We start from the raw sequence: 9,093 nt of genomic DNA, 5'->3' as shown, positions 1-9,093 counted from the left end.
AACAATTACACGCCCCTCTGCACTCACCATCCAGCAGGTGGCGGTCATTGAACTTTGTCCTTAAATGTATAGGGGCAACATGTTGTCATTATGCAACATAAAATAATTTCAATACTTCACTTCTTCACACTGTCTAGATAGTCATAAAGCAAATACCTACGTACAGTTAATTATTAATGGCCTTGTGTACATAGGTCCATTTTAACATATTATAATTGTATATAATTGGGAATTATTCTGCCCATTAAACACACCTAACAAAGAGTCAGCCCAGTTACCGGAGGTGAATCAACTGTATGGTTATTTTGGAGTTTATAGTTTGTGCTGCTGTTAAACTTTACAGTATTGACTTCAGTATTTCTGCTGTTGGTGTAGCTAGACTACTGTTGATCAGTAATATGTAATGTGAAATTTGATATTGTTACTTTGCTGGATTCACTGAGACACATGTCCAACAACCTTGGTTTATAAAGGAAATTACAGAAATTTGAGCTAACAAAACAGAGACTGGATACCTGTGTCCACGAAAAGCTCCTGTGCCAAACAGAAATTTTAATATGGTCTAATCAGCTCTATGTCATAAATGACTTCTTACCAAGCATAATCAGCCTTGGGGTGCTTGGCAGGCTTTTAACATGCAAACTGAACAATATAAATTTGTGTGCACTGAAGCCACAAAATTTAGAAATACACAGTTGCAAAAACTTCAGTGACCAATTACCTTTCCTGAATGACATATTCAATGCAAAAAATAAGAGTATTGTCAATAGGGACCAATTCCCAGTTTTTACATGATCAAAATTATTCACAAAAGGCTTCAATAAACAGAAAATGTGTGCCAACAAGAGAACAGTGCACAAAAATGAAAAGATATTTGAGCTCGACGCTTTAATGGGTTTAACATGACTTAGTCAGCACTCCGCACCGTACAGGTAGTACAAGCACACCTGAAAACACTGACCAGCTAACAGCTTTAAGCATTTGGGCACAACCTCGGTAGTTCACCGATTCACCTGTTGCAAACGTCCAAGTTTCTATCAAGTCTCATAAATCCATCGGCAAATTACCTAACTAGTCTTTTGAGTCTCCACATTCAGAGATATTGACAATTTGTCTTTAAATGAAAATATCCTGGTAGGGTAGCTTAAAAGTCAAAACAAACAGTACTAAGAACGCATTTCGGACTTCTCTCGAATAAGTGAAAAAAACACTTACCTTCAGACTGATTAGCTGGTTCCGATCCAACTTTAATGTGTCCCATGTCAGTCCGTTTTAGGGAAAAAGTGTTAAGTGGTTTCATTTAATTTTGAGATACTCCCGCATGGACGAGCAGCAATTTGGAGTCTAGCAGAGTTCCCACGAATAGCATACGCTCTTCAGATATAATCCAATCAACCTTGCATTTAACCCGATTGAACATCCAGTTACCTCTGACTACTTCTAAGTTGCACATGTTAACGGTCTCATCATCACTCTGTGCTGCAGCGAACTGTATCTGTGGCACAGAATATTTGATGGCCATGTCGTTCTCCTGCTTTGCAGCTTTTTTTGAGTCTGAATTGCGGCTTAAACGTGCAAAACTAAGAGAAGCAGATCAATATTTTCTTCTTGTTGTTATTTAATGGTGGTTGGCAACCAGCGAAAGGAGCATTAACCACCTCGAGCACTATTTTCTATCCCCAGTGTTGTTTTGAAAGTGAATACCCAACGTGTGCGTCATACGTCACGTTGTACGTCAGGTGAAGGTGTGGTGTCGGCTATCGCACCTGTCGCATTACAAAGCTTTAAAAACGTAACAATCCAACACAACCCAACGCGCTAAACTGTGACAATGTGTTACATTATCACTGAAGGAAACGGCTTCCAGGGCCTAATCCGTGGATCGGCTTCCTCCGAGGCGTGGACGTCTATCAGCAGAGAATGTACCTTAGTTTGTAACACAGTCAAATATATTCTCAAGTAATATTCAAGCATGCCATTCAGCGTGTTAGTACGAGCTCGGGAGCAGCTTGGGAGAACAAGAAAACAGAGACTGCTTCAGGTTGTCTTCCCAAATTGACTCAACTTTATTCACAAGTACAACAGTTTATATAGAGGGACAAATTCATGAGTCAGCAGATTCTCAGTTTAAACCAGTACAGACCAAGATAAGGGAGCGTCTTTCTGCCCTTGGGTGAAGAAGCATCCTTTGTATAGTGTATCAGTTCAGCTACAATTGTGATTATCTCAGCGACATATTTTCAAGGCACGAAATAAAGAGTTCTTTCATTAGTGAATTCTGAAACAAACCATCTGGCCTTCAACAGGCGTCTCCTAAAAGATTAAGAAACTAATGTAGCTGAGGGAGTGATCTCTGTGGTATTTCAACCTTGTACCAGCCTGTGATTCTCACACATCAATTCTTGGGTCAAAGAGAAAAATAACTAAAACAAAGGGGCCTTATTGAATGACAGAGTTTTCCTGCATAATGTCACTATAAAACAATATCCAGTAAATGCTCCCATGGTACTAAAATACCTAACAGTTCCCCTCTTTTATTATTTTTTTAAAATAATAACTCAAATAGAAAGGAAAAATCACAAATGTAATAACATAATATAAAAAGCAAATCATAAAATGTAATAGTTCACAGCCTAATGTTCAATATACACACCAGGATCATCATTGGTAACATCTGGCACATCCTCAGGATCAATTTGTGCTAATTGCAAATACATTGAAGTAGCTGTACTAGGTGGGTGTCTTGCCAAGTGGAGCATGAGGTATTGTCAGCAAAATGTGGCTTGTAGAAATGTGAACAGGGTTGCAGTTTACAATACAAAATAGTAAATAAAAATCCTAAGGTTAATGCAGTAGATATGATTAATAATCTAAATATATAAAAAAACACAGTTCTTCAGTCGTCTCCTGGCCTGGTCCCAGGTTCGAGAGACCTAAGCGTCGTGTGATGACAATGGGCATTTCATTTTTTCCATTATCAGGATGAAACGAGTCTATCTTTATCAGGTTAGACATTGTGTGGTACTCTAGGCTTTCTGTTCCTGCTGGATGTTCGAGTACCTTGTTGTTGTTCAGGTGGGGGATCAAAGGGCTTTCTGAGTCTTGGCTCTTTCAGGCGTTGTGTGTTAATCAGTGATTGTGCGTGTGTAGGTGTATTGAATCCGGGCGCTGGCTCGCCTGAGTCGTCATCTACTTGATCCGACGCCTTAGGTGGTTTGGTGGGGCTGGTCTTAACCCTGCTGGCATGAATCCACTGAGGTTGTCCGTCTGTTAGGATGCTGGTTCTCGTCACTGCAAGTACAGTCTGGGGGCTGGAACACGCGGCCTCCCTGAGTGCCCTTGGTTTTAGCGACTTCACCAACACCGCATCTCCTGGTTTCCACGGATGGGTTGGATCTGTGGAAGGGAGAGGCTGAGAGAGACAAACTTTCTGATAGTTATTATTCAGTGTTTCTACCAGGTTATGAACATAGTCAGACAATGCAGTGTCTATGTCCCCTTCCAATAGCGGTGCCCCTCTGGAGGCTGACCATGGTGTTGGAAACGGTCTTCCCATGATTATTTCAAATGGAGATAATTTGGTTGCTGCGGATGGAGTCATTCTAATCTCGCAGAGGATTTGAGGAAGTAGTTTGATCCAGGTCATTCCTGTTTCTATCATTGCTTTAGTCAGGCGATTTTTTTATGGTCCTATTCATTCTTTCTACAACTCCTGAACTCTGAGGATGGTATGGCACATGATATTTCCAGTCTATTCCTAGAGTTTTAGCACACTTTTGAATTACTTCTGATGTGAATGAAGGTCCTCTATCACTGTTAATTTGGTGAGGTATTCCAAATCTGGGTATTATTTCATTGCACAACTTTTGACAGACTACTTCTGCAGTTTCTTTTGATGTTGGATAAGCTTCTACCCATTTACTAAATTGGTCCACTATTACCAGTAAGTACTTGATGCTTCCTTGTGCTGGCATGTGTGTAAAATCAATTTGTAATGTATGAAATGGGAAATCTGGTTGTGGTAAATGCTGATGTTTTGCTTTTGAGCTACCTACATTAGTTCGTGCACATGTTAGACAGGTTGCTAATATGCGTTTTACTGCGTGTGATGTTTTCTCGATTACAAATCTTGATTTTATTGCTCCTATTACCCCTCTTTGTCCGACATGACTCACACCGTGAAAATGGCGGACAAGGATTGGCAGTAGTGAAGATGGGAGGGCAATCAAACCCTCAAGGTTTTTGTATAAGCCGTCTCTGTTATCTAAGGTACAATCATTACTTTCCCAGTAAGTGTAATCTAAGGCAGAGGCTTGCTCTTGTATGAATTTTAGGTCAACATTTGCTTCTAAATAGTCTGGGAGTGCGACAAGTGGCAGCTGTAAAGGCAAAGATAATACTTCCTTTCTGGGTGGTTGCTGTGAGGCAGCAGCTGCTTTCGCGGTTACGTCTGCAAGAGCATTTCCCACTGCTTCGTCTGTGTCAGCCGTGCTGTGCCCCTTCGTTTTAACAACTGCAATTGCCGATGGCAGCTGTATAGCCTGCAAAAGTCTTTGAACAAGATCAGAATTAGCGATCGATTTTCCATCAGCAGATGTGAAGCCTCTCTGTCTCCACAATGTGCCAAAGTCATGCACCACACCGAATGCATAACGGCTATCAGTGTAAATTGTTACCCGCTTATCCACATGTAACTCACAGGTGCGTATTAAAGCCATGAGCTCTGCTTTTTGTGCTGAGTGAAATGGTAATGAGTGAGCCTCTAGTATGATGTCAGGCAATGTCACCACCGAATAGCCACAAAGAAATGAGTTGTCATTTGGTTTTGAACAGGACCCGTCCACATAAACAATGACTGAGTCTGGTATTGGTGTCTGCTCTAAGTCTGGGCGTGGTGCTGTGGATTCCTGTATACGTGTCATACAATCATGATCGTCAGGGTCGTCTGAACCATCCTGTCGGTCAGAGGAACACAGCATACGAATGAGTAAGTGTGCTGGCGAATTGGGTGTGCTGTTTGCTTTTATAGTGAGATTTGCTGTTGAAGTCAGTGTAGCTTCATAACCTGAGCGACGTTGTGCGGTCATATGTTGTGTAGTTATGTTTGCTAGAATGGTCGTGACCTGGTGATTGGTGTGTAGAATAGTGTCATGTGAGAGTGTGAGCTTCTCGCAGTCCCTTATCATGATAGAGCAAGCTGCTACTGCTCTCAGGCAGGCCGGCATCCCCTGAACTACTGCTGGCAGCACCTTTGAGTAGAAGGCTACTGGACAGTAGCCACAGCCATGCTCTTGGGCCAATACGCCTGCACAGGTTGTGCCGTTCTCTGTGACGTACAGGTGGAACGGTAAGTGGTAGTCAGGCAGACCCAAACAAGGGGCAGAGGTCAGCGCTCCCTGTAATGCATTGAAAGAGGCAGTCATTTCTGTTGACCACAGTATTCGAGGAGGCTTGTCTTTTTTGCAGCATTCACGCAGAATGTGGTCATGAAAAGAACAGTCTGGTATCCACTGTCTGCAATAGTTCACCATGCCTAGGAAAGACAGCATTTCCTTCTGTGTAGTGGGCTTAGGGACAGAGGTCACAGCTTTGACCCTGTCTGTAGTCATGGAACGTTGTCCGTGAGACAGTGTAAATCCCAAATATTGAACAGAAGTCTGACAGTACTGCATTTTCTTTGCTGATGCTTTGTGGCCAGTCTGTTGGAGGTGCTGGAGTAGCATATGTGTGGCAGTTTGACATAGTTTTTCACTTTCAGCACAGAGGAGGAGATCATCCACGTACTGGATCAAGGTACAGCCCTCTGGAGGAATGAAGCCGTCCAGGGTAGCACGTACCACCATTGAGAAAGCCGCAGGGCTGTCTACCATGCCTTGGGGTAAGCGAGTCCATGTGTACTGCTTATCTCTATGTGTAAAAGCAAATATCGGCTGTGTGTCCTCATGCACAGGTACTGAGAAAAAGGCGGAGCACAAATCCACCACAGTAAAATGTGTGGCTGTTGCTGGAATAGATGTCAGTATGCTGGGAACATCTGGGACAAGAGGTGGCAGAGGCATAATGACTGCATTAATTTGCCTTAAGTCTTGTGTGAAACGCCATACGCCAGGTTTGTTAGGCTTTGGCACAGGATTGACAGGAGTGTTATATGGAGATACTGTGGGCTTTATTACTCCAGCTGTCAATAAATCTCCTATGATGATGTCTAAGGCTGCGGCTTTTTCAGCGGAAATGGGATATTGCTTGACATATACCGGCTTGTTGTTTTTCAGCTGAGCATGATAAGGTGTACAGTCGATAAATCCTACATCATTCTCACCTCTTGACCATAATGTCATGTTTTGATATTCAGCTGGCAATGTGACAGCAAAGATAGTACAGTGTATGGGGTAGGTTAGATCTATGTGTCGACATGGTGCAGTAATGTCATAGCCTATGTCTGAGTTATGCGACAAAACCACTGTTTGGCCTTCACTGGTGTGAGCAGTTATCATGTTGTTGAACAGTGTGAGAGAAACAAATATGTGGCTTCCAGGCATGGGGTTACCTGGTAGTGGTGTCTGTACACGTGTTTGGCACAGTGTGTGACGTGGGGTACCAGTCAGATGGATATTGAGTTCATTCTCCGCTGAGGCGTCCAGCTGACACAGAGGCTGTTCCTTCTCCATGGTGTCGGTGCATAGGGCAGAGAAAACATAGCTGTTATCAGTGTCTGCAAACATTTCACCCTTTGTGTTAAATGAAATACACAAGTTCATTTTTGCCATTAAATCTCTGCCTAATAGATTCACAGGCGAGTTTGGAATAATTATGAATGGATGATATGTAATTTCGTCTGGTTTTGGGCCCCAGCGTGTTTTTAGAGAATGAGTTTTGGGGCATTGCACTAGAGTTCCGTTTATTCCCATGGTGTTGATGCACACAGAGGAAACAGGCCCACTATAGAATTTTCCAGACAGTGAACTTTTAGTGGCTCCACTGTCAACTAAAAAGGAATAAATCTTTTCACCTATTTCTATATCTAACGTGGGCAAGCTTTCTGTGTTACGGGACAATTGCAAATTGTGTGTAGTGCTTCACACTGTCCCTCGTCTTCACCTGGGCCTCCCTATTGTCGGTCCAGTCTTTTGTTATCATATGGGTGGGGATTAAAATGTGGATTATAAGGTTGCTGCCTAAGTGCAAAAGGGCCATTATTTTGATGTGATTCCTGTCTGCGTTGCCAGTTACCTTGTCTGGAAGAGCTCTGCTGACGCCTAGTGGCAGGAGCTGGTCCTGTGTTTTGTGGTTGAGACCTACGTGCTGCTGATTTGCATTCCCTCCTCCAGTGTCCTATTTTTCCACAATAAAAACATGCGTCTCCACTCCTATCTCTCCTTCTGAAATCTCCCTGCTGCGCTTGTTGAGGGGGCGGGGCCCCTGCATACATCATTTTTTCACTTTCCTCTGAGCCTTCAACATCAAAATTCAACATCATCTTAACACTTTTAGCCTTCGTGCTGTTGGGGAAAAGATCTGCACCAGCTTTTGTTTTGACAAGTGTGATAAAGTTCTTTATCTTCATGTCATAGAGATTATCAGTGGCAGTCAGCTTCAATAGTTGTGAACATTCTGGATGAATATTGTTTAAGAATGTTGTTATGAAAATCTGATCATTTCCTCCTTCAGGCGTGCATGCCTCATTAGTCCAGCAGTGTGTGAAACGTTTGATTTTATCTCTAGACATTGTGAGCAGAAATTTCTTTAGATTTTGAAAAAAGGCTGTGATTTTGTCATCGTTTATCCACAAAAACGAGGTGGTGTTGGCTGCTTGGTCATCTTTAGGGTCTAGTTCCTCTACTTCTTCAATAAGCTGAGATTCAGTCACACCTGGAATTCGTTGACATAATATATATCTATAATCAGGCCCACCCAAGTGGTGGTATCTGGTTTTACAGTTAATTTTGATTTTTTATCGGACCCGTCTAAGGTCTTTGAATTATTCTGACCCATGGTCAGTGATTTCCAGAGGGGTTTAGACGCTTGAAGGATTTAAGTTAGTTTTTATTTTGCTGTGGCACACCTGAGGTTACTTGATTTTTTGCTAGCAATTTTATCTTTTTAGTGAGCAACTTCTCACTTTTTAACGAGCAACTTCTCATTTTATGACCCCAGGCAACTTCCTGTGTCCTTTCTGCTTTAATTTACAAAACAACAGGCAACTTCCTGTGTTTCTATGTGGGCCACTAAAGAAGGCTCCTCAGCGTATCCCACTTGTTACTATGTGGGCCACTGAAGAAGGCCTCGTCAGCGTATCCCGTTTCTATGTGGATCACTGAGAAAGACATAACACAGTCTTATAAAATAAAAGACGAGTGCCTACCTTCGTCAGGATCCCACTTCTGACACCAAAATTGAAGGAAACGGCTTCCAGGGCCTAATCCGTGGATCGGCTTCCTCCGAGGCGTGGACGTCTATCAGCAGAGAATGTACCTTAGTCTGTAACACAGTCAAATATATTCTCAAGTAATATTCAAGCATGCCATTCAGCGTGTTAGTACGAGCTCGGGAGCAGCTTGGGAGAACAAGAAAACAGAGACTGCTTCAGGTTGTCTTCCCAAATTGACTCAACTTTATTCACAAGTACAACAGTTTATATAGAGGGACAAATTCATGAGTCAGCAGATTCTCAGTTTAAACCAGTACAGACCAAGATAAGGGAGCGTCTTTCTGCCCTTGGGTGAAGAAGCATCCTTTGTATAGTGTATCAGTTCAGCTACAATTGTGATTATCTCAGCGACATATTTTCAAGGCACGAAATAAAGAGTTCTTTCATTAGTGAATTCTGAAACAAACCATCTGGCCTTCAACAGGCGTCTCCTAAAAGATTAAGAAACTAATGTAGCTGAGGGAGTGATCTCTGTGGTATTTCAACCTTGTACCAGCCTGTGATTCTCACACATCAATTCTTGGGTCAAAGAGAAAAATAACTAAAACAAAGGGGCCTTATTGAATGACAGAGTTTTCCTGCATAATGTCACTATAAAACAATATCCAGTAAATGCTCCCATGGTACTAAAATACCTAACAATCACGTATATCAGGACATCTCTT

General features: G+C 42.3%; 1 long non-coding RNA gene across 1 annotated transcript; it reads right to left on the bottom strand.

Moving 5' to 3' along the window:
• Positions 1-2,534: 2,534 nt before the first annotated feature.
• LOC146662849 (uncharacterized) lies at positions 2,535-7,072 on the bottom strand. The gene is made up of 2 exons (XR_014912944.1): positions 6,548-7,072; positions 2,535-4,551 (listed from the first exon to the last, which is right to left on the bottom strand). It is a non-coding gene; the product is annotated as an uncharacterized LOC146662849 (long non-coding RNA).
• Positions 7,073-9,093: the final 2,021 nt, after the last annotated feature.

The sequence above is a fragment of the Rhamphochromis longiceps genome, linkage group LG8, assembly GCF_057381845.1.
Source record: "Rhamphochromis longiceps isolate RC_006_pf linkage group LG8, R_longiceps_female_GT1.1, whole genome shotgun sequence".
Lineage (NCBI taxonomy): Eukaryota > Metazoa > Chordata > Actinopteri > Cichliformes > Cichlidae > Rhamphochromis > Rhamphochromis longiceps.
This window is presented reverse-complemented; position numbering and strand designations above follow the sequence as displayed.